This window comes from Amphiprion ocellaris, chromosome 4 (assembly GCF_022539595.1).
Source record: "Amphiprion ocellaris isolate individual 3 ecotype Okinawa chromosome 4, ASM2253959v1, whole genome shotgun sequence".
NCBI lineage: Eukaryota > Metazoa > Chordata > Actinopteri > Pomacentridae > Amphiprion > Amphiprion ocellaris.
This window is the reverse complement of record NC_072769.1, coordinates 21,025,183-21,050,181: the sequence shown is the minus strand read 5'-3', so window position 1 is coordinate 21,050,181 and position 24,999 is coordinate 21,025,183. Positions and strand designations below refer to the sequence as shown.

General features: G+C 40.1%; 1 protein-coding gene across 2 annotated transcripts in view; it reads left to right on the top strand.

The window, feature by feature from the left end:
- The window catches only part of coro2aa (coronin 2Aa), a 60,218-nt gene that overhangs the window by 13,918 nt on the left and 21,301 nt on the right, over nucleotides 1-24,999 (top strand). The window contains exon 1 of one of the 2 annotated variants that reach the window (XM_055010081.1): nucleotides 13,666-13,948. The exons of the other annotated variant lie outside the window; for it this stretch is intronic. The gene's annotated coding sequence lies outside the window, so the exon portion shown is untranslated. Of the gene's footprint in view, nucleotides 1-13,665; nucleotides 13,949-24,999 lie in introns of those variants that run through there. 2 annotated transcript variants of the gene reach the window in all.

Genomic DNA, 24,999 nt, shown 5'->3' with positions numbered 1-24,999 from the left:
CTAATGGGCGTGATCTGATTAGCAGTGGCCTCCCTCAACCTGATAACACAGTGTGCAGTGCAGCAGCACAGCATCTGCGTATTGTTCATGGAGAGAGACTAGGCCTATATAAAGACGGCTAATCCCCCTGAGTCACAGAAAGTGAAACTCACCTTGACTACAGTTACTATGGACAGAATGGAAGGATGGTCTTTAGCTGCTTAGGCTCATTGATACTGTATTAATTTAACCCAGAGGATCTCTGAGTTGTTTGGTCTGCTCTGAGGGACTAGCTTATTGCCTTCACTGAATAATTAATCATCCTTCAGCCATCTGCCATTTAATCTTTATTACGCATATATTTAAAAAGTAGTAAATTCTGCAATAAAAGGAGCCTCTTGAGCTAATTTTAGAACGTCTTTCTGCTGTAGTTTTTTCTCTCTTCCCTCTTCTGTTTGATGCTGAATATTTTTAACTCTGTCGGAGCTCTGGCTGTCTGCAGAGCAGCTTTGCTTAGCTGTAATTAATATAAGATAACAGAAGCCCTCTGGAGGCTCCGACCAGAGACACTGCTCTCTGTGACATGATCCACAATTATAATTACCTCTTGTGATGTGAGGGGACTTCTTCATTTTTGTTATTCTCGTGCAATTTTTAATAAATTAGTTCCATGGAAACATTTAATGTGCCCTACTTGGAAGAAAACAACATGAGCATATTCAGATACATGTAACCGTTTACAGCCAATAACAAAAAGTGTTGCTTCTTTCCTCCAAACTTACACTAAATTGCTTCATTCCTGCAAAATTTGTCATCAAGCACAGCTTAATAAGTGACAACTAATTTGGAAGGTAGTGTTTCTTTCACATCTGTAAAAACAAGAAAGAACAAAAGTAGTCTTATGTCTATTTTACATGCTCTATTATAAGCTAATTGTCTTGAACCATAATAACCAGGCCAGGGTTCATTTTAGATTATCTTTGATTTGAAATCACACTGTAGATACTGAATATCTTCCTCTCTTTACAGCTGTGGATTAAGTTTACTATAATAAGCTACTGTACTATAAAAAAAGAGGCTGAGGTTTGGATGTTATCATACCATTCAATAAACATTATCACTGCATCATTCCTGTAAACGAGGGTCACAAGGGACCATTTGGCTGTTCTTATTAGGGATCGACTGATGTGGGTTTTTTTGGGTCGATACAGATGCAGATTATTGGTGATCAATAAAAGCCAATCACCGATATTTGGGGCATTACATGTAATGTTTTAACAGCATGTGATAGCAGAGAACCTGTTATTCAAAACTAGACTCCTTCATTAATAACGGTGACTATAACTGAATATGTAAAATAGAGATAGGAGTGATTAAATGATCTCCTCTCTTTATGTGGGATCGAGTGAGATTGATCAGTTTGTCTCCTGCTCTTCTTCTCTATTTCCTTAATCTTTCTCTGTTTTATCACTTTTATTGTCTTCTAAGGTCCAGATCTTAAAGTATTAATAACTAGAAAAGCACTCGGAGAGCGCAGTACTCCGCCAAGGCTGCTCAGTTGTTGTATCATTTCTGACGACTGAAATCTTTAAAAAAATCCATGGATCCAGACTATAAGCCACATCACTGCCAAAATCTAATCACTTGGTCCTTGTGTCATTTCTGGCCTTCCAATCTAGTCTTACTTCTCACCGTTGCTGTTCTTCATTTGTGGCTTTTTCTACAACTGCTGTGATTTCCGTACACACACCAGCGCACACATTGCCAGTGTAAGTCAATGGTCGAGTGATGGATTTTCAGGCATGTTAACATGGATTCAGATTTTTTCTGATATGATGCTAAAACACTTGACAGAACAGAGATTGTTTTTAAATGTTTTAAAGTGCGGATGTAGCTGACGCTGCTTTTTCTCTGTCGCTGTCTGTGATCATTATCCGTTGTGTGCAAAACAACCATGTCTAGAGGATGGACTTTCTTACTGTAAGTCAATAAAGGAATTGATTTGGTTTCCTTCTTGTCAGATCCTGCAGATGCTCGTTGTAGTGCTGCTGGATGTCAGACATTCGTGTGTACTGCAAGTGAAAGATTACATTCTTTATGCATGTAATCATCATAGTAAACCTGTACGTGGGAACACAGAGAGGTGCACATAAGTGAGTCAGTATATGTAGCAGATTTTACCTTGTATATGATTCTTGATCTTCTGTGCACCTCTCTGATGTGAGTCCAGAGTTTATTGGTTTTACAAACAGTGATTCGCTGCCAACGTTGATGTTAGCAGGTAAGCTGTGATATCACTGAATGGGAATTTCTTCAAACAGCTGTCTTAATGCAGATATCGGAGTGAATCAGACGCGAGGAACAAGGTGCGCTGTACAGGCATGCAAACATGTGCGTCATGTAACATTTAAGCCAACTGAAGGTGAGATCATCAACACACAATGTACTTTAGACATCCATATAATGAAATGGGACTCTTTATTTGGATCCGCAAACATCAACAGCCAAGTTTTGAGTTGACTATTGAGCATCTTATCTAATAGTTTGCGCCGTTCGTCACCTCCTGTCTGCTGATTTCCATCTCCTGTCTGTCTTTGATCTGCTGGACGAATCACAAATCAGCAGATCATCACCTCTGACCTCACTGTCTGCGTGCTGCTTCCTGAAACTTAAACGTGTTTGCAAGAAGAAGCATTCCTATACTGTGAATAAATGTAGGTGAGACAGATTTTCTGCTTGATGGATTAGCTGCAAATAGACTGAAATGTGTGCGTGTTTTCCAGGTCTAGGCTAGTACAGGCAAAGATTCACAACCCACCGATTTTATCAGCCTACTTAGTCACACCTTAGTCTGTTGAGACACGAACAGATTCTGATCTGAAATCTGATTCATTCATGCTGTTTCTGGTGTGGTTCTTTATTTATACTTGTAATTCTTGTTGCAGTTATGTAGCAAGAGAAAGAAGACCAGGATGGACGGGCAATATTAGTGCAATCTTGAGTGTATCTTATACACTACCATTCGAAGTTTGGGGTCACTTAGAAATGTCCTTATTTTTGAAAGAAAAGCAGTTTTTTTTCAATGAAGATAAGATTAAATGAATCAGAAATCCAGTCTAGACATTGTTAATGTGGTAAATGACTATTCTAGCTGGAAACAGCAGATTTTTAATGGAATATCTACATAGAGGTACAGAGGAACATTTCCAGCAACCATCACTCCTGTGTTCTAATGCTACATTGTGTTAGCTAGTGGTGTTGAAAGGCTACGTGATGTTCCCAGGCCAGATGAGATATGTAATCCCTCTACTCTAGTGTCTTCCTGCCCGGAAAACCTCCAAAAACACTCATCCAAATCAGATGCTCGAACCACCTCAGCTGGCTTGTTTTGACGTCAAAAAGCAGCGACTCTGTTCCAAACTCCCTACACATGTCCGAACTCCTCACTCTGCTTCTAAGGCTGAACCCAGCTGGAGGAGGAAACAAATTTCGGCCACTCATCTGCAATCTCGTTCTTTCAGTCACTGCCCAGAACTCATGACCATAGGTGAGAGTTGGGACGCCTTCCAGCTCAGCTTTTACGCTTTCACAACTGTATATTTTCAGTGATTACATCCTCAGCAGGCCTCACACATCAGTGTGCACTGACAGAGTGTTACCAAATGTTTTCAGTCACATAGTTAATGTTCCTTTACAGCCTGCAGCTCACTGACTGCAGCTCCTTCAATCTTTAATTGGATTCTACACCTGAAATCTCCTGAACTCGCTCTGGATGCAAACATATTTCTACCCAATGTGAAATTATTTTCAATGCTCTCTTCAGTAGCCATCAGCTGTTTCATGATCTGTTTTATCACTACTATGGTTGTGGCGAAGGTAGCGACAAATAAAAATTGCGTTTCCATTGGATTTAGCAGCGGATGGTTAGCCTTAGCTCTGCTCCTAAGCCTCACTTTTGGTGTTTTTTTTGTGCTTGCAGTGATGCAAACACACAAAAAGTGAGTTTCATTGAGTGTGTCCTTGTAGCTGTCCTCTTTTTAAAACAGTTAAGTATGTGTTTGTGTAGCTTTGCAGCTCACTTCAGGCGTCTTGTACTTTATATAGCAACACATAGGGAAAACTGCATGTTTCAAACAGGTGCTGCACTTCAAGAAATTAGGCTCTCATTTACAGGCCAACAAATGTGTTGGTTTTATTAAAATAACCCGAGCATCATCCCAGATACTCCTCAACTCTCCTGCTGTTTTGACACTAAACCTGAGAACAAGAATCGTGTCTTAACATTTTGGACTTGACTCACTGGCATGTTTACTCAGTGGACACCACCTATTTTCTTTTCTTCCTTCACAAAACTCTTCATATCTTTTTCTTAACATGTTGTTTTGTTTCCTTACAATCTTACCAGCCTCATAGCACTCTTGAATGTATGTTTTTGAGTCAGATTCATTCAACTTTAGTCTTCAGTCCAGATGTTCTCTCTGCAATGTTCCAACTACAACCCAGAGATATAAACAGTATAGCGCAATCTCTGACTGCACACAGATGTATGTCAACCTTCATATGACAATGATATTTCCATTGTAATAGTGTTCCATAAATGTTTTTTTCATGCTGCCACATTGGAGTGTCTTGGTGGATTTTTCCCTCAAACAACATTAAAATTTTGTTTTATTTTACATACACTACCAGTCAAAAGTTTGGACACACCTTCTCACTTAATGGTTTTTCTTTATTGTCATGACTAGGTACATTGTAGATTCTCAGTGAAAGCATCAAAACTATGAATGAACACATATGGAATTATGTAGTAAACAAACAAGTGTGAAATAAGTCAAAACATGTTTTATATTTTAGATTCTTCAAAATAACCATCACTTGCTTTGATTACAGCTTTACACACTCTTGACATTCTCTCCATGATCTTCATTAGATTCACCTGAAGTGGTTTTCCAACAGTCTTGAAGGAGTTCCCAGAGATGCTGAGCACTTGTTGGTCCTTTTTCCTTCACTCTGTGGTCCATCTCATCCCAAACCATCTGGATTGGGTTTAGGTCAGGTGACTGTGGAGGCCAGGTCATCTGACCTAAGCAGCACTCCCTCACTCTCCTTCTTGGTCAGATAGTCCTTCCACAGCCTGGAGGTGTGTTTGGGGTCATTGTCCTGTTGAAAAATAAATGATGGTCCAACTAAACACAAACCGGATGGGATGGCATGTCGCTGCAGGATGCTGTGGTAGCCATGCTGGTTCAGTGTTCCTTCAGTTTTAAATAAATCCCCAACAGTGTCACCAGTAAAGCACCCCCACACCATCACACCTCCTCCTCCATGCTTCATGGTGGGAACCATGCATGTAGAGACCATCTGTTCACCTTTTCTGGTCTCACAAGGACACGGTGGGTGGAACCAAAGATCTGAAATTTGGATTCATCAGACCAAAGCACAGATTTCCACTGGTCTAATGTCCATTCCTTGTGTTTCTTGACTCAAACAAATCTCTTCTGCTTGTTGCTTTTCCTTAGTAGTGGTTTCTTAGCAGCTATTTGACTATAAAGGCCTGATTGGTTCAGTCTCCTCTGAACAGTTGATGTAGAGATGTGTCTGCTACTAGAACTCTGTGTGGCTTTTATCTGGACTCTAATCTGAGCTGCTGTTAACTTTCCATTTATGAGGCTGGAGGCTGGAATGAACTTATCCTCAGCAGCAGAGGTGACTCTTGGTCTTCCTTTCCTGTCCTCATGTGAGCCAGTTTGGTCGTAGCTTGATGGTTTTTGCGACTGCACTTGGAGATACATTCAAAGTTTTTGCAATTTTCCAGACTGACTGACCTTAAGTTCTTAAAGTAATGATGGACTGTTGTTTCTCTATACTTAGCTGATTGGTTCTTGCCATAATATGGATTCTAACAGTGAAGTGAAAACCATTTCAGGTGACTACCTCGTGAAGCTCATGGAGAGAAGGCTAAGAGTGTGCAAAGCAGTAATCAAAGCAAAGGGTGGCTATTCTGAAGAATCTAAAATATAAAACATGTTTTGACTTATTTCACACTTTTTTGTTTACTACATAATTCCATATGTGTTCATTCATAGTTCTGATGCCTTCAGTGAGAATCTACAATATAAACAGTCATGAAAATAAAGAAAGACCATTAAATGAAGTGTGTATAAAACTTTTAACTGCTAGTGTAGATGGATTTTCCCTCAACCAACAACATTTAAATTTTGTGTTATTTACAGAAATGGCACATACAGTGTGAAATAGAAAATACTCTGTCTGATGACATGTAGAGTTGGAATCTGTCTATTTGTGTCCTAACAGCTGTGACTCCTCATTTGCACAGTAAAGCAACAAAACCAGAGTGTAAGGCAACATGCAAATTTGTGATAAACGGAAAAACCTTGACTTTCTCATGTGCAGTGCTGCTTAGTGTTCATAAATAGTGTCATATGAAGTGATGGTAAGAAGATGTTTCTCTAACTGGTCGTTCAGACATTTATTTGCTCTCAGAAGGGCTTGTGTAAATTAATCCCTCCTTAATGGAGGTTTCTGTGTACTCTGGACTCCAGTGGCTCCAGCTGACTCATTCAATTACTGGCTGCACCTGTTCAGTAAGTGCATATTTGAATGGGACGACTCTACCTATTGGGGAGCACTTGACCATTTCAAGCTTTAAAAAACAAACAAATGTAGAAAACAGCCCAAGCCTCGGACCAGAAGTGAAGGCACCGAGCCAAAGCACAAGATTGTACTTGGCACTGAAACCAGGTGTTTTAGAGTCAAAACACAGTCAGACAGCTAATCAGCAATGACAAAGTGAAGAGGGGAAGGTCATTGTGTCTCGGCAGAGTCAAAGGCTTTGGCCTATTTTCTCACAGCAGCCAACTATTAGCTTCAACTGTGTGATCTGTGATTAGAGAGCAAGCCTCTGGTTTAAGCTCTGGAAAGAGTCACAGGCTTTTAGGACTCGTGCCCTGTCCTTATTGATAATTACCGCACACACACACCAACTTGAAATGCCAAAGTTTAATCCAGAGCCAAGAGCTGAATGAAAGGAGATACAGAGTGTAAAAACAAGCAGATACTTGCTTCCAAGTGTCATAAATCAGAGTTGTCAAGACTGCTTTGATAAGAGAAGTAGATCCTGGTGACATTGGCCGATCAGCCACTGTCTGGATAATATCTTTGACACATCTTTGGCAGTATCACGCTGGCCTAAAAACTAAAAGTGAAGGAAATTCAGAGACTTGTTTTCTAACACATTCTACCTGTCAGAAAATAATAACTACTGAACTGGAGAGTCCAATCATTTTAGACTGTTATTTTTATTTGTGTTCAGGATTTTCTTGGGGCTGCACAGTGGCTTGGTGGTCAGCACTGTCGCCTTGCAGCTAGAAGATCCCGGTTCGCGTATCGGCCTTCCTGGCATCTTTCTGCGTGGAGTTTGCATGTTCTCCCTGTGCATGCGTGGGTTCTCTCTGGGTTCTCCAGCTTCCTCCCTGTTACGATCCAACCGCTAGGGTCAGCTAGGAGTAACAAAAGCAACCAGTTGTCGTTGGTTAAGGCAAAGCAATTTATTGCTCAGTGACAAATTTACCATAAAAGTGGTCAAACAAAGAAAAACAAGACTGGTGATGTTGCTAAATCAAAGAACCAAATAAAACCAAAGGCTAGCAGAGTTTGTAAACAAGCTAAACAAAAGCAAAACAACTAAACTCCTTAGCCAAACCTAAACACAGTAGCAACACCCACCACAAACAACAGAAGCTAATACAAAGTAGTGACTAGTGCACAGAATTAACTGAATTAAACTGGTGCCTCAAAACACACATTTAACAAGACACAACATGCGACAACTCAAATCAGAAGTAGCTTCTCACTGAAATTAGCGGACTGCTATCAGGAGTCATAGCCTTTACCAAGGCTGGTAGCTCCTCACCAAAATAGCAGCTGCTAACTGAAGCTCAAATTTCCGAAGCCATCCCTCAATGACTACAGAACCTGCGGACCACACAGAACACACACAAAACACAACGACTCGAGAGGCACCAGGGTGAACTGGTCACTTTAAATCCCAGCCGCCCCAAACTGAAAGTTTGGTTGAGGGATTTATCCTCTCCATGGTGTGGTGATGGCTGCGACCGGTTGGCTGAAAGTGGAAGGAACTGGGTGGTGGCCCAATCAGACAGGTCAGGAGGCAGGGAGACCAAAAGGCTGGAGTGCAGGTCTTCAACTCCAGACTCATTAGCTGAGATGACTGGAAGCTTGAGTTCTGGAGAAGCTGTGACCTACACATGACATCTCCCCATACAAAGACCCAAAATAAATCCACCTCAGAAACAGGACGGCACACAATCACCTGTGGTCGTAACACTCCCACCGTCCAAAAACATGCTGAGGATAATTGGTAACTCTAAATTGTCTATGACACACTGAAGCTACACTTTGCATGACTAAGACCATAACGTTATAAAAACTAAAACATCACTAGTTGAGGTACTACATACTGTAGTCATATTTCTTCCCTGGATGCCAGAATTTGGAGAACCGCTCGATCCTCTTATGTAAGGTCTAATAACAGCCTCACTGACAGGGAGTTGATGATCACCACCAAGTTTCAGAAGCTTCAATTAGAGACAACTGGGATTCAGGTATTATTAGCTACTGGCGGACCATGTGGACAAACTGCCTGTCTCCCTCCCGGCCACGAGATTCAGATGTTATCAGCTCATGAAATAGCCTTTATTGTCTCTTTGTAATTGGCATCAATATGAGCCAGCAGTTACTTCCTCCAGCTTCTATCAGGCCAGAGGGCATGTTGTCACCCAATCTGATGACTGATCATAAACAAAAAGTAACCCTGATAACGTCGGCAACTTCTTGCAATCACGTGAATACGTGCATGTAGAATCTCTGGTTTAGTTGTCTCCATGGAAATGTACAAAACAAATTCTTGTAACATGGAGTAAAGGTAGAGACAGAGTGTATTTAACCCAAGCCATGATTCTTTTCTGAACTTAACTGAGTAATTCTGTTGCCTAAACCTATCCAAACATGGACTGAAATTGCTGAGTGAAAAACAGCAAGAGAAAACAAAAGTCAAAATGGGAATGAAATTTAAAAATACATACTATAATAGACAGAGACAGGACTCAAACTAACAGTCTGCTGACATACAACAATATCTCCAACCTCTAATTGTAGCCTTTTGCTTTTGTGATAATGGAGCTCTATTAAATGTGGTTGATTATTGGTGTCGGTATTTTTATTGGACGATTGCTGATGAATTAAATGGTCTGATCAAGGCCTCTTATCTCTGCCTGTCGTCACTTTGTGGTCTCTGGAATGTCTGCAAGCAGCAAAAAACTGAACAATAAACACAAGTTGTTGCCACAAACCAAGAAATTAGCTTCTCTCACTGTGGCTAATGCTATGCTAACGGCTAGAGGCTAACTTAGAAGGCAGCCACAAATTACCTCAAAATAAAGTCTGGCAAAAAATAGTTATTACTCTGCCAAGCAGGCAGAGTTATGTGAAGATCGGCGTTGTTTTGTCTGTCTGGATTTGGATGAAATTTGGCAGTGATGCGGCTTTTAATCTGGATCCATGGATTCGTTATAGATTTCTGTGCCATTGTGAGATAGCGGCATGACATCGCTGTAGCCATGACAACAAATGAACAGTACGTCAGCTGCCTGCTGACGATCACATGATTGTCATTCTACTACAAAGCCACCAATGTGGACTTAACAGGACTTATCCGTCGGAAATGACTCAAGGAACAATTGATTAAACTGTGGGGGTGTTTCTGAGACCCATCAATTCCTGCCGCCCGCTACATATTTAGGTCACGCGATTCGGTATCCGTACATAATGTACACATGCATAACACACACCTGTGCTCAACACAAGGTAATTTTTTATTAAAGATTTCATCCGTTTGAAATGATGCAATGACTGAGCAGCCTTGACGGAGTACTGCGCTCTGCGAGTGCTTTTCTAGTTATTAATGCTTTAAGATGTAGACTTTAGTGGACAATAAAAGTGATAAAACAAAGAAAGATTAAGGAAGTAGAGAAGAAGAGCAGGAGACAAACAATTTCAATCTCACTCAATCCCACATAAACAGAGGAGATCATTTAATCACTAATATCTCTAATTTACACATTCAATTATAGTCATTCTTATTAATGAAGAAGCCTAGTTATGAATGACAGGTTCTCTGCTATCACATGCTGTTAAAACATCACATGTAATGCCCCAAATATCGGTGATTGGCCTTTAGTGATCACCAATAATCTGCATCTGTATCGACCCAAAAAACCCCACATCAGTAAATCCCTAATAATAACAACCAAGTGGTCCCTTGTGACCCTCGTTTACAGGAATGATGCAGTGATAATGTTTATTAAATGGTATGATAACATCCAAAACCTCAGCCTTTTTATAGTACAGTAGCTTATTATAGTAAACTTAATAAAGAGAGGAAGATATTCAGTATCTACAGTGTGATTTCAAATCTAAGATAATCTAAAATGAACTCTAGCCTGGTAATCACGGTTCAGTTGTGCAGGTGTGAAAACAGTCAGTCAGCACCTTCAGTGGACACGCCTGCTGTGAAACATTCCACATCCTCAAGGTGGTTAATGACACCGTTTACTGTGGTGTGATAAATTCACAATACACTACTGTAATCCATTCATCCATCCATTATCTATACACCGCTTAATCCTCATTAGCGTCGCAGGGTAACATTAAAACACTCGCATATAGTATGTGAGCTAGATAAAGTTGCAACAAGCCACAAACACATCTTCCCCAAATACACAACAAAGTCTGAAGGTCACAAAGTGAGATAAGAGATAGAACACACAAACGGACTAGATGAGGAGCTGTTGGCTCACCAGAGGCCCAACAATCAGTCTGGATCACTTTTTATCAGCAAAAACATCCAACACACACCTAACCCTAACATCAGCAGACAGTAAGCACCTCTTACAACTGAAAACAACAATTGAACTAAACATGAAGCAGGCAGATCTCAATTTAAAGTCCATGCAAAGCAGTAAAGAAAAACAAAGGTTATAATTTGATATGTTCTTTTATTCCTTTGTTTAACTTTTATTCATACAGAGTGATCCAACAAGAGCCTGAATCTGCACCCTGCGTAGACAAGACAATAAATTTAACGGCAAAGACTGCAAATTAAGAAAAGGGTTAAAAATGAAGATGAGTAAGAAGCAGGACATGAATCCATCCATCCATCCATCCATCCATCCATCCATCCATCCATCATCTATACAACGCTTTATCCTCATTAGGGTCACTGGAAACAGGGACATGAAACCATTTTTGAATAAAATGAGATGACCCAACATTGTGGCATTAAACTAATCTGAGACAACAGTGTGGAGTAAAAGGCAATTTAGCCGTAATGATCTACCAGAATGTACCCTCTGTGTTGTGCAGAAATAGTCGCTGTGATGTGAATTCTTCTTCTGTCTGCAGCTGGCGTGCAGCAGCTCACGTTTGTGCAGTAGCAATGATTGATCAGCCCCTCGGTTTGACCGCGTGAAGGCCAGCCGTCAGTGGACAGCTGTTTTTTTTCAGCCCGTCCTCGTATCGACCTGTTAGCTCGTAGCAAATGTGCCGTTACGTAATTATTGGGTTTGACTTGGAGAGACGTCCAGCTGAAGCCATGTGAGAGGGTGAACGGCTTTTTAGCGGCTTGGAGTTCTGCCAAACAATGAGGCCAGTCTAATTTTGTGTTCAGGTTTCTGCTTTTTACTTTAAGGATTCGCATCATCTTCACAGAGGACAAGGGGACTGCCTGAGATGATAACATTTTGCATGAGAACATCTGGCCTACACTCTATCTATAAATCTACACTACTGTTCAAAAGTTTGGGGTCACTCAGGAAATTTCATGTTCACAATGAAAACTCACACTTTTATTCATGCACTAACATAATTGCACAAGGGTTTTCTAATCATCAATTATCCTTTCAACACCATTAGCTAACACAATGTAGCATTAGAACACAGGAGTGATGGATGCTGGAAATGTTCCTCTGTACCTCTATGGAGATATTCCATTAAAAATCAGCTGTTTCCAGCTAGAATAATCATTTACCACATTAACAATATCTAGACTGTGTTTATGATTCATTTAATGTTATCTTCATCGAAAAAAACTGCTTTTCTTCTAAAAATAATGACATTTCTAAGTGACCCCAAACTTTTGAATGGTAGTGTATATGAAGACATGAAAGCTATTCCTATCCCCAGTATGTTTTATGGAAATATAACACTCTACACCTCTAGGCCGTGACCTATTTTCTTACACTGTTAATTAATACATTTTCCCTTTTGCGTTTTTTTCCGGTTGTTGGAGCTTACTGCTGCAGAGTGGAAGCAGCGTTGTGTAAGATCTTTGGTCGTGGTTCTGCCAGACCTCCTCGTACAGGGGTGTCAAACGTGCGGCCCGTGGGCCAAAACCGGCCCTTTAGACGGTCCAATCTGACCCGGGGGATGACTTTGTAAAGTGGAAAAATTACAGAGAAGACATTATGCAAGTTGTAAATTTGTAAAACTGTAAATTTTAAAATAATTTGTAGACCATGACAAGTTGTTTTGATCCTAAAGTAAAACACTAGATTGCTCTTTGTTCTTTTGTCATTCTGTGTCTCATTTTTTGTCTCGTTTATATCATTTGTCTCATTTTTTTGTCACTTTTTTGCCCTTTTTTAAATTTTTTTGTCAAATTTTCTCCTTTTTGTTTTATTTCGTATTGTTTGTCTCATTTTTTGTCATTTTGTGTTTCATTTTTATCTTGCTTGCGTTTTTTGTCTTATTTTTATCATTTTGTGTTTTGCTTTATTTGTTTTTTGTCTCATTTTTGTCATTTTGTGTCTTTTTTGTCTCGCTTGTCGTTTCTCCATTTTTTGTCGCTTTGTGTCTCATTTTTGTAAAATTTTCTCTCGTTTTTTGTCTGACTTTTGTTGTTTTGATCATAAAGTAAATACTATATAGATACCTGTGACTAAATGTTTTGTTCCTTTGTAGACACTCCGTGTTCTGTAAGTTGTAAAGTGTAAATGATAAACTGAGGCATAATGTTTGTTGAAATTGAATTCATTTTTCTTTAGAAATTTCAGCTTGTTCATAATTGTTGATAATTCCTTAAATGTGAACATTTTCAGAACGTACCTTTTTTTCACTAAAACAAAGGAGCAATTTAGAGTTGTGGTTATTATTGGGTTATTATGCTGTGATTTTACTAGTCTGGTCCACTTGAGATCAAATTGGGCTGAGTGTGGCCTCTGAACTAAGATGAGTTCGACACCCCTGCTCTAGGAACACACTTCTAAATTCAGAATAGATGCACAGCGCTTTAATTTTACTCCATTTGCTCAGAGATACGACACAGCTGGCAAGTAGGTCATTTGTTTTTATTGAGCAACAACGATAAAAGAGGAGTGTCTGCGCTTTTCCTCTCCCTCCTCCCGTCTTCCGAGTGAGAAATCCTGATTGAGCAAACAGTGTGGAGGAGTGAGGAGAGGGAGCGGCGCTCAGGGAGGGAGAGCTGGAGTGATTACCTGCTGCTCTCTCTCTCTCTCTCTCTCTCTCTTTCTCTCTCTCTCTCCCTCCTTGTAGTCGCCTCCCTCTCGGGGAGTGAACACACTCCTGACTCTCCCCCTTGCCTGTTCACACACGCACTCGGCTTCATGCTGCACACACACACCCACCGCCTCCACTGACTGACTGACAGAGTGTGCACATCAAAGAAGAAGAGCTCGCACAGGACAGTAACACTCAGGACTGTTTGTGTGAAGAAGAAGAAGAAGAAGAAGCAGCTTTGATTGGGGATTCTTTTTAAAAAAATCTTTGGCTTGACACTAAAGACAGAGAGCGACTTTTTCTCTCTCAAGGACCTGCCACTGCTTCTTCTGCCAGTGACGACTCACTCGACAGGGTGAGTGCTGCCGCTCCTCAACTCCCACTTCTCCTCTTGCTCAATTGTGAACTTTCTTTCTCTTCCGTGTTGCCTCGTATCTGATTCTTTCATGACCTGCTCCTCTTGACCCATCTCTGCAGTTTGACACCTGGTATCAGTCTTTTACTGCTTAGACCTCCGTGTGTGTGTGTGTGTGTGTGTGTGTGTGTGTGTGTGTGTGTGTGTGTGTGTGTGTGTGTGTGTGTGTGTGTGTGTGTGTGTGTGTGTGTGTGTGTGTGTGTGTGTGTGTGTGTGTGTGTGTGTGTGTGTGTGTGTGAGCTCACTTTTTGCCCTGAGGATTCAAACTCAGGAGTGTGTGTGTGCATGAGACAGGCTTGAACAAGATGAAACACAAACCCTGTCCTCAGACCAACTTGTTCCCTAAATTCATGTACATTTGAAGAACGTACACTACTGTTCAAAAGTTTGGGGTCACCCAGGCAATTTCATGTTTTCCATGAAAACTCACACTTTTATTAATGTGCTACCATAATTGCACAAGAGTTTTCTAATCATCAATTAGCCTTTCAACACCATTAGCTAACACAATGTAGCATTAGAACACAGGAGTGATGGTTGCTGGAAATGTTCCTCTGTACCCCTATGTAGATATTCCATTAAAAATCAGTTGTTTCCAACTAGAACAGTCATTTACTACATTAACAATGTCTAGACTGTATTTCTGATTCATTTAATGTTATCTTCACTGAAAAAAACTGCTTTTCTTTCAAAACTAAGGACATTTCTAAGTGAACCCACACTTTTGAACGGTAGTGTAGCTTGATTTGTCCAGCGGAAATCCAAAAGTGAAAATTATTAAACTTGTCAAAGCTCTGCTTGCTCTATTTTAACTATATTTGCTCTATATTAGTTAAAGGTGCTCTATATTTACTAAAGTCACTCTATATTAGCTAAAATTGCTCTGAAGGAGTTAAAGTTGCTCAAAAATGAGTTAAAGTTGCTCTATATTAGTTAAGGTTGCTCTGTTTGATTACTGTTGTGCTATATTAGTTAAAGTTGCTCTAAATGAGTTAAAGTTGACCTACAATACCGTTCAAAAGTTTGGGGTCACCCAGACAATTTCATGTTCTCCATGAAAACTCACACTTTTTTTCATGTGCTAACATAATTGTACAAAAAAACTGCTTTTCTTTCAAAAACAAGGCCATGTCTAAGTGAACCCAAACTTGTGTATTTTTAAAGAAAACTTTCCGGAACACGTTTGTTCAACGGCAAACTGGACACTTCTTTTCCTCTTCGGGTTAATTATCCTATGGCCTGACAACTTGGACAGGCAGCCTCTCATTCGCTGCCGTGAGCGTGGAAATATTTTCTATTTTTTGCTGACGACAAAAAAACTCCAATACGAAGCTGAAGTTGTTCCACAACAGTGAAAATGACATCATCATCCGACGTCCCAGTCGAGTCATTTCTGGCCACAGATGGCTATTTATGGCAACTTCCACCCTGCAAAACACTACCATCCGCTGAAATATGCGCCCTGTGGTTTGAATTGGAGTCTGTTTGAGGTCTTTTCATTAAGCCTGCTATCCCGTTTCCCATGTCAAGGTTTATGAACTGATCAGCATCCACTAAGAAAAGTGTAGGACAGAGCAGGGATCTGGCTGAAATGTGTCTGTAAATGTCAAGCAACAGGGTCAGTTTGAGTTTTCTATCAAGAAACATTTCCAAATTTACAGAAAGTTGTTTATTAGACACTAACAGCAGTTTCTAGATTTTGTTACATATTTCTTCTATCATTTCTGTGTTGGCGCAGTCCTCGGAAACCCATCCTGCTGCTCTGTATGTGAGTGTTTTCTCATGTTCGGCTTACAGTAAAGCTCCCTCAGTGTAAGTGCACCCATGATTTGTATCTTATTGTTTTGCAAATCACATGTGGACGTCGGTCAGCGGCTAATGGAGCTGTGCACTGTGGAGCTAATGGAACACTCTGAGGGTTGCTATCTGTGAAGCCTCAGTAGGTGGTGAGATGGCTTTAGTTGCTTTTTTTTTTGTTTTTTAGTTTCTGAATTATTTTTGCACCTGGACCATGGAACAGTTTAAATTCCAGTTCTGGTTTGTATCATCATTTCTGTTAAGGGCTGTAATCATCTAAAGAAAATCTTGGTGGACTGAAACCAATTGATTGTTTTTCCCTACATGAACCGAATCGACCACAGCGAGTGCACTTTACCTGCTCGTCTTATTAGCTGGAATGAATTATACATTGACGTAATAGGCCGGTATTTGCAGCACATATGATAACAGGACTTTATAACGTAGATGGTTTTAGCTGATGTTGGTTATTAAGCTGTGATATGCAAGCTGCTGTTTGCAAAGTTTACTTTTTGGCCATCTGCACCTGCACTGATAGCTTAGTTGAGATGCTGCCAGTTAGTTTGGAGCTGACTCTGAGTATTTCTTCATTAAATGGTAAATGAGTTCCATCTAGACGTCCCTGTTAGCTTCAAAGAAAACGTGGAGATGTTCACAGGTTGTCTTGTTGTCTTTTCTAACTAGAACTAGAAAAGCACTCAGAGAGTGCAGTACTCTGCCAAGGCTGTTCATTTCTCCATATGGCATTGTCAGAAATGCAGCATTTGTTTATTAATTATTGATGATCAGAAATCACGGCACCATAGAATGTGGCCATTTAAAATAGATGTACCCACAAACAAAATGACCTTGCACTGAGCACAGGCATGTGTTTTGCATGTGCAGGTTATGTACGGATACCGAATCACGTGACCTAAATATGTAGCGGGTGGCGGGAATTGATGGGACTCGGAAACACCCCTACAATTTGATCAATTGTTCCTTGTATGATTTCTGACGAATAAGTCCCGATAAGTCCGCAGCGGTGGATTTGTAGTAGGATCACAGTCATGTGATCATCAGCAGGCAGCTGACGTAGTGTTCACTTGTTGTCACAGTGACGCCGTGATGATACCTCACATTGATACAGAAATCTTTAACAAATCCATGGATCCAGACTATAACCTGCATCACTGCCACAATCTAATCACTTGGTCTTTGTGTCATTTCTGACCTTTCCTGAAAGTTTCATCCGAATCTGCTAGTCTGTTTTTGGGTAATGTGAACAGACAGACAGATGGACAAACGAACGCCGATCGTCACACAGTTTCATTATTCTTTGGCGAAGTAATAATGAAACTAAAATTGCCCGATTGTTTCACCAAATTCTTGTAGGTTGGGAAGTCACTGGTTGAGATCATATCGACCTGAACGCTGCAGCGCTGATTTATACCAGTAATAATGTTGTACCTCCCAATTCATTTTCTCGTGTTTTAAAAAAACTTTAATCACAAAACTATCACCCAAGCTGTTTAACAAACTGACTACCGTCTGGCTGTGTTGTTTGACTTTCTATAGTTGTGCACACACGCAATTTTACTGTGCAATGATGGATTATTAGAGGAGTTTTGGGTGCACTTCCTAAGTGAAGCTTTTACATCCAAAAACAATGGTTTTGATGATCTCATATGTCTCAGCATCACTTGTGTTTCTTGACCTCCTATTTTTCGAGCAGTGGAATCATGATTGATAGAAAAACTACCAAACGAGACCCAAGTTGTTTTTATTGCAAGTTCTGCTTTAGTTGCTTCTTCACATAAACATATACAAAATCATTTAATAGCACTGTATCTTTAGGTGGTCTGCATTTTCAGTCTTATTTGATCACTCAGATTAGCAGTTGCCATCATCAAATGGAAAACAAGCCACTAAAGACAGAAAAAAACAGGCAGTCATTTAACTTCATGACAATCCCATTTCTGTCAATATTTTGACTGTAAATAATGTAAATCCTGCAGCGAAACTCTTATTATTCATTTTTTTTCATGCACCAATCTGTTGATCTCATTTAGATCATCCACACCCAGCACACACGCTTCTGTAAAAGTTGATCATTAATGCACTTTTGTCTCCTCATGAGTTCATACGCCTGTAAAAACAGGCGCCGACAGTAAGGGACTGTTGCAAACTAACCTGAAGCATAGTTTGCGGCAGTTAGAGCTTCTAAAAAATGTACCAACGTCCAATGTATGCAGACATGTTGACAGGTTAGGCGCAGTTTTAGTGGAACAGAAATTTAAACTTGTGATTATTTTTGTGTAAGGCTGAGCGTGAGGCTGTCTGGGTAGTTTCTGCAGGTAAACAGAGCGACTCCAGTAGACACACACACACACACACACACACACACACACACACACACACACACACACACACACACACACACACACACACACACACACACCCATATCCTGTCTTATCCTTTCCTACTTGCTCACATGTGTGCTGTGTAGCAATGCAGCGGCTATAGGATTACCAGTGGGGCTGTTATCCTATTACCAGACAGAGGTTGTAAGCTGTCATCTGTCTATGATATCAGACAGTTCAAACAAAGGAAGGTGTCTCTCTCCCACTCAGACGTGCACAATGATCATGTGCGCACACATGACCACCTATACATACACCTGTACATTCCTCATCTTGAATTTCACTCTCGGCGTTTACAAAACATCACATCTACAGTTGGAGGAGACGGCGGGGCTCGGTTGCAGTAGACGGCGGCGGGTTTCCAGTTTGGGTTCGGTGTCGTGAGGTCGCTGTTTGGGATGAAGGTTCCTGCAGACAACAGGATTGAAGAATTGATGAGGCACTGATGGATTTGCAGGTTTTGAGTCTCGATACCTTGACTCCAATAAATAAACTTTGAAATTCCTCTCCGAGCCTTGGCAAGCCAGAGGAGTGCCTGCAAGTGATTATGAGTTATAGATGAATATGTATGCTGTGCACATCTATATACAACTACAGACCCACACAAGAACTCTGGCAGAGCAAAGCAGATGTACAGTGTGTCTCTTTCTAAGTCATATCTGTGTTTTCAGTTTAGTTTCATGACTGTTTTTATAGCCCCCTTAATGCGGCTGTGACTCACTGGTCATGGACTAAAATAAATTTCCCTCCAACTGCATCTCCTCTTATTACTCCGCCAAGGAATGATGGAGGTATGTGATGATTGGCGTACATTTGTCCATCTGTTTGTCTGTCTGTCTGTTTGCAACATTACTCAAAAATGGACCAATGGATTTGGATGAAATTTTCAGGGAAGGTCAGAAATGACACAAGAATCAAGTGATTAGATTTGGCATGATTACGATCCAACTACAAATCCACCACTATGGACTTATCGGGACTTATCCATCGGAAATGATACAAGGAACAACTGATTAAATTGTGGGGGTGTTTCTGAGTCACATCAATTCCCGCCGCCCGCTACATATTTAGGTCACCTGATTCAATATCCATACATAATGTACACATGCATAACACACACCTGTGCTCAGTGCAAGGTTGTTTTGTTTGTGGGTACATCTACATTCAGGGGTCAAATTCCTTATGCTGTGATTTCTGCCACAAATTTTTCAGGATTTCATCTGTCGGAAATGATTCAATGACTGAGCAGCTTTGGTGGAGTACTGCGCTCTCTGAGTGCTTTTTTTGTTTTGTTATTATTTTGCCAGAAACAAAGCCTGTGAAAGATGTTCTTGTGAACAGTTTCTCTGCTGTCATTGCCTGAGCATCTTTTGATCAGCAGGAAGCCAGAGTAAAAATAGCAAGAATAGTGTTTTCGTCATCAGTTCTGCAAGGAGCCAAGACAGGCCACCCACCATGCAGCCTGCTGTGTACCTGCTGCAACGCACAGCCAAGGGGGAAGCTGCCACTGGCCTGATTACAGCCTGCTTTGAATGTGACAAGACGTCTTAGCTGTCTGCCCTGGAAGCTTCTCACTCCAGTCCTGTAAGCCTCAGCGGTACATGAACGTTGATTATATCGGTGCAGATGTGTTCCAGTTTGTGCAGCTTGCTGGGCGTCGCGTTCAGTCTTTGCACAAACATGCACATTCGCCTGCTGATTCATCAAAAAAACTTGGGTTAAAAATAGAGGTTTAAAGCAGGTAACAGTTAAAACGAGGTCAACAGTTCATTCCTCTGTTGTCTTTATGAGCGTCGGTCGTATTTGCAGTTTGGTGTCTACCAAGTGCGAATAAGGAAGCTGCCATTTAACTGTTTCGTTATTGCAGAGCAAATGGAAGCAAAGAAAACATGTAGAAGGGTGATGATCAGCATGAATGTGATTTGCTTGGTTGTGCACTGCAAAACAGAAGTTCCAGTTTGCTTAATTAGAATAACTAAATAAGTGAACCACAACACAGGAATGTTCATCAATAGGTCAAAAGTCTACATAAAGAGGTGAGTTTACATTCCTAGAGATGCCTGATATTGTTTTTTTTGTTGATATCCAAACTGCCAAAACTCATTTTGGCTGATTGCCAATACCAATATACTGTGAACATATATTTTTTCTACCTAATTGTGGAGAACATTAAGTCTCTCCTGTAAAGGAATGATAATGGCCCGCTGCCAGGTGCAGATGAGAAAACTATTTCAACTTCCATAAGAAACACACCTTTATTTTTATGTAACATTTTCAACCAAGCTGATGTTTTAGTGATATTTTATCTTTATAATGTCATATAGCATCCCATGAACTCATTGACTTCACTGAATTGTTTTTGAGGCATTCTTGGCCTTCTACTTTCAGCTCCTCACAAGTGGTGTTGTGGCTAAAAATGCATCTTCACCACTTTAGTCTATTCACATATCTAGTGAAATATCTCAGCATCCACTGAACAAGTTGGCATTAAAATTTTGTGGACATTGATGAACTCTCCTCCAACATGAGCATCATGTTTGTGGTTTTTGTTACGGCTGCATAAGTTACAACAAAATTTAGTGCAGATATTCACGTCTCCCTCAAGATGACTTTTTAATAATTTGTCATGTAGCACCATTGGTTCATTATTTGAATTTTAAAGACCCCGTCTAGTGTAAATCTAGTGTGCTGCTTTTAAAGTCCAAGATGATGTCTTAAAAAGTCTTTTTTTGTCCACAACCCAAAGATGATCAGTTTACTGTCAGTGAGGAGGAAAGAAATTACAAAATTACATTTAGGAAACTGGAATTTAGACTCAAAACAGTAGGCGATTCATTTATTGGAAGAGAACTGACTGATGAATCATTGCAACTTCATTAAGGGCCCAAATTAACAGACAGTAATGCTGTAATATAACAGAGTGAAGGCCTCCCAGCTTACAGTAATGAGTATTTTTAATTCTCACTAGTAATAAACCTTAATGCAGAGTGATAAACAGGGTGGAAGGGGTTAAGAGTCGCCGCTGATGCATGTATAAAATGTCACCATGATCCAACATTGATAGAAAACTTATGTGAAAAACCATTCTGATTAATTACAAATAAATCTGCACATAAACTTTTATTTATCATGTACTATTTTAATTAATTTTAGCAACTTGAAGTATCTTGAAATGACAAGATTATGTTTCGTCGCTGCCCTGTTTTTGTGTGATATTTATTTATTTACCCAGCAGAAATCCCATGGAGATTAAGAACCTCTTTTCCCAAGGCAGCAAATACAAATCACAGTTACAAAATTACACAATTAAAACACAATCAAGACAGTAGCAAAAAAACAAAAAATTTGTTGTGGCCTCAAGAACTCACGGTTTGGATTTAATAGCGCTCAGTGAGATTACTTCGGTTAGTTTCCAGTTTTTCTGCAACATCTTCCATGCAAAAGGTGGAAAGTAAACAAAAGCATTTTTACCCAATTCATTACAAGTATATGCAACTGGAAGCACCAAATGATCTTGCGAATGGAGAGAGTGGAGATCAGCACTTTTCTGTGCAGTTAAGGTGCAAATGTAGGTGGGCAATAGTCAAAGTATTGTCTTATATATGAAAGTATACCTATGACAGATCCTTCTGGTGGCCAAACCTGACACTTTACAGTTCATAGTAAACGTCAGAGAAGCATGGTCAACAGTGTCAAGACATTGAGCGGAAGCATTCATGTTCAAAAGAACGCCATAATCCAACAAAGACAAAAAAGTCACAGTGACAAGCCGCTTTTTTGCATTAAAAGAAAAACCCAGTTTTAGCCTCAGCTTCTTCACAAGATTCTCCACATGTGGCTTGAAAGTGAGGGAGTCATCAGGTATTTATACATGTGAACCACCTATTTATCATTTCCCTCAAGTGTGGACACTGTATTGTAGAGAAGCTTAAGCAAAGTAGAAGAGACAACGGGCCATTATTCAATTGGAGACGGTGCTTTTCTGTAGTATTTACGTTGTTGTGGTGATGCAAAGTAAGTTTATTCAGCCTCACAACAAATTCTGTCGAGTTAATTGCGTGTAGAGCTGCAGGTACAGCTGTGAGTGATCATGTCTGACTCTCAAACACCTGACAGCTTTAATGAAGCTCCTCGTCAGGTGGAGGAACATTCCAGTGTGACAGTGAGAAGCTCTCTGATTGCTTCAGGCTAGAAGGTGAGAAGTGGAGGAGTAAGCCGAGACGTGAAGTCATGATCCCCCACCCGCCCATTTCTGCAGACTTTTCTCCCTCTGTCACTTTAACTCCTTCTTCAGCGTCTTTTCAGCCACACCTGCATCACTCTAACCGTATATTTATTTCGCCATCATCTGGCGATGGGCAGCGATTCAGGAGAATGATGTCATTGTTTTGGTGATTCCTAAGAAAACAGAAGCTTGTGATGGGTTTATACCTCCTGCTGTTTTGTTCTCTGCTGGCTCAGGTTCTGCTGTAAGTTTGTGTCCGTCAGCCTCCTCCTCCACCCCTAATTCATAAGTAATGACCATGCAGCAGAGCACCAGGCGGAGCAGACATGACGGCTGGCCAGGCCTCGTCCCCGCGGACCAGAGCCACTTATCTCTCACAATAATGACATATGCATCGACTGGTTTAAGGAAAGAAGCTAAGAAGAGACTCAGGATTGGAGAAGTGTCACAGCTTTTCCTCTTTTTATGTATTACGTGTCTTACTTGGCTGAGCGACTGAATCCAGCTGCAGAATATCCTGAAAGCATTTAGTACTGGAATTATTTAAACAAGCTGCCTGACAAACATAATTACAATCAGGACGATCAATGTTTTTATGTCCAACACATAAAGAAATGATCAAATGTGAAACAATAGCTCGATAAATAAACTGATGTCAAAATGATCTGATTCGTAAATCATAAACCAGGTTTGGTTTTCACCTTTGCTGTTGTAGTAGAATAGACTAGAATTTGCACGAGGACATTAGTACAAGTACTGGAATTCTTTGTGGGTTTTCTCGAGTCAAGTTTGTATACAAAGAAAAAAAAATTGAAGCTGCAAGCAGCGTTGAATGGGTCCTTGCATCTTTGCTGGTCAGTGAATCTAAGCATGTCCACCAGGTGGCGCTGTGACTGAGAGAGTATTTCATTTAGTTAGACAGCACTTTGTGTTTCATGGCGAGAAATTCTGCCAGCCACCATTTCCACACCCTCAGTACATCCTGGCCAAATTTGAGTTCTCTCAGGGTTACCTTGTTTGAGTTTATAGTTTTTGAAAATGTGCAGTAATTGGTCCAAAATCGTCTAAAATGTGACACATAATTCAAAATGACCGACTTCCTGTTGGGCTTTGGGCATGGTTGTTATAGACTTTTTTGTACGTCTTGACATGTTACATATGTGTGCCAAATTTCATAGCTGTAGGTGACACGGAGTGACACACAGTTCTCGTTTGAAATTATCCAGGAGGCGCTATTGAGCCATTTTGGCACACAGCTATGCAAGTGTTTGAGTAGTTTTAGGCCTTCAAATTCGCGATTCAACAGCCAGTAAAAAAAAAAAAGGAGAAGAAGATACCCATAGATTTCAAGAGGGTAGTACATACTGTTAATGCTCGTACCTTAATAAAATGAAATAACGAAAAAAGTAAGAGGAGCAGCAATAATTAGAAATACAAGTATACATTATGAAATTCAAAAAAGTACATATAAAAAGAGTACTTTGTTTAAAAAAAATGTAAAAAATTAGATACCCTGAGAAGTAAATGATACCGCCTTTAAAGCACCAGAATTTTTGCCACTCAAGCAAATACATCCTGGAGATCATTGTGCTTTAGATCAGCCTCACTTGACTACCACTGTAGCTCCATAAATAAAACCAAACATGCTTAAAATAACCATCACATTATTAAAAACGTCGCCCAGAGGTGCTCTTTTTTTTTAACCTCGACACATTTCATTCATGTTTAAGATGAATCACTCGGTGTAAAATTTATTTTTAGGTATGTAAATCTTATTACTTTAATGCTTTGACGCACATAAATAAAGAGAAACTCACAGTGAATCCAGATAATAACTGTCACTGGTCTTTTTGTGCAGCCGTTTAGACGCTCACCAGACATATGATGACTTAAAAATAAACTTCCCGAATGCTTCTTCCATTACATCAAACATTTAAACACAGTGCAGTGAGTTTTTACTCGGAATTCAACTTTATTTCCAAATGAAGTGATAAATTACCTACCAGCTCTTTCCAGATTTTTTCTCTCAGTAAATGTTTTACCACATTCTGAGACACAAGAAAAGCAGAATAATTGGTGTATGAAATCAGGCAAAAGTCACATCATTAACAAGTAATCGGAAACAAAGAGGGACTAGAATATTACCCTGTGGAACACCTAAAGATGCGCAAATTATCATGGCATTTTTATTCTCCTGGTTTTTTCACTGGAGCCTGCGTGACATAAGCGTTCTCCTCTTACATGTGCAATATTTTGAAATGACAATAAAGCTTCTTGATATAATCTTGAGTAATATTATGCTGAGACAGAGGAGGATTTACAACTTGTGTCCTCAACTGAAGTGTTCACACCAGCTGTGTCCTTAATGCACCTCGTTTATTGTTTTATTCACAAAGACATTTCAAAGACTTTGAACGTTGAAGTAAATCTGAATGCAAAGTAGGTAATAAAAGTTGTTCAAACTCACCTTTTGATATTAACAGAGTTTTGTTTTTCATTTTGTACCCAAGACACTTGTCTTGTAGGCATCACAGGGTCAGAGTAAATGTCTTAAAATGAATGCACT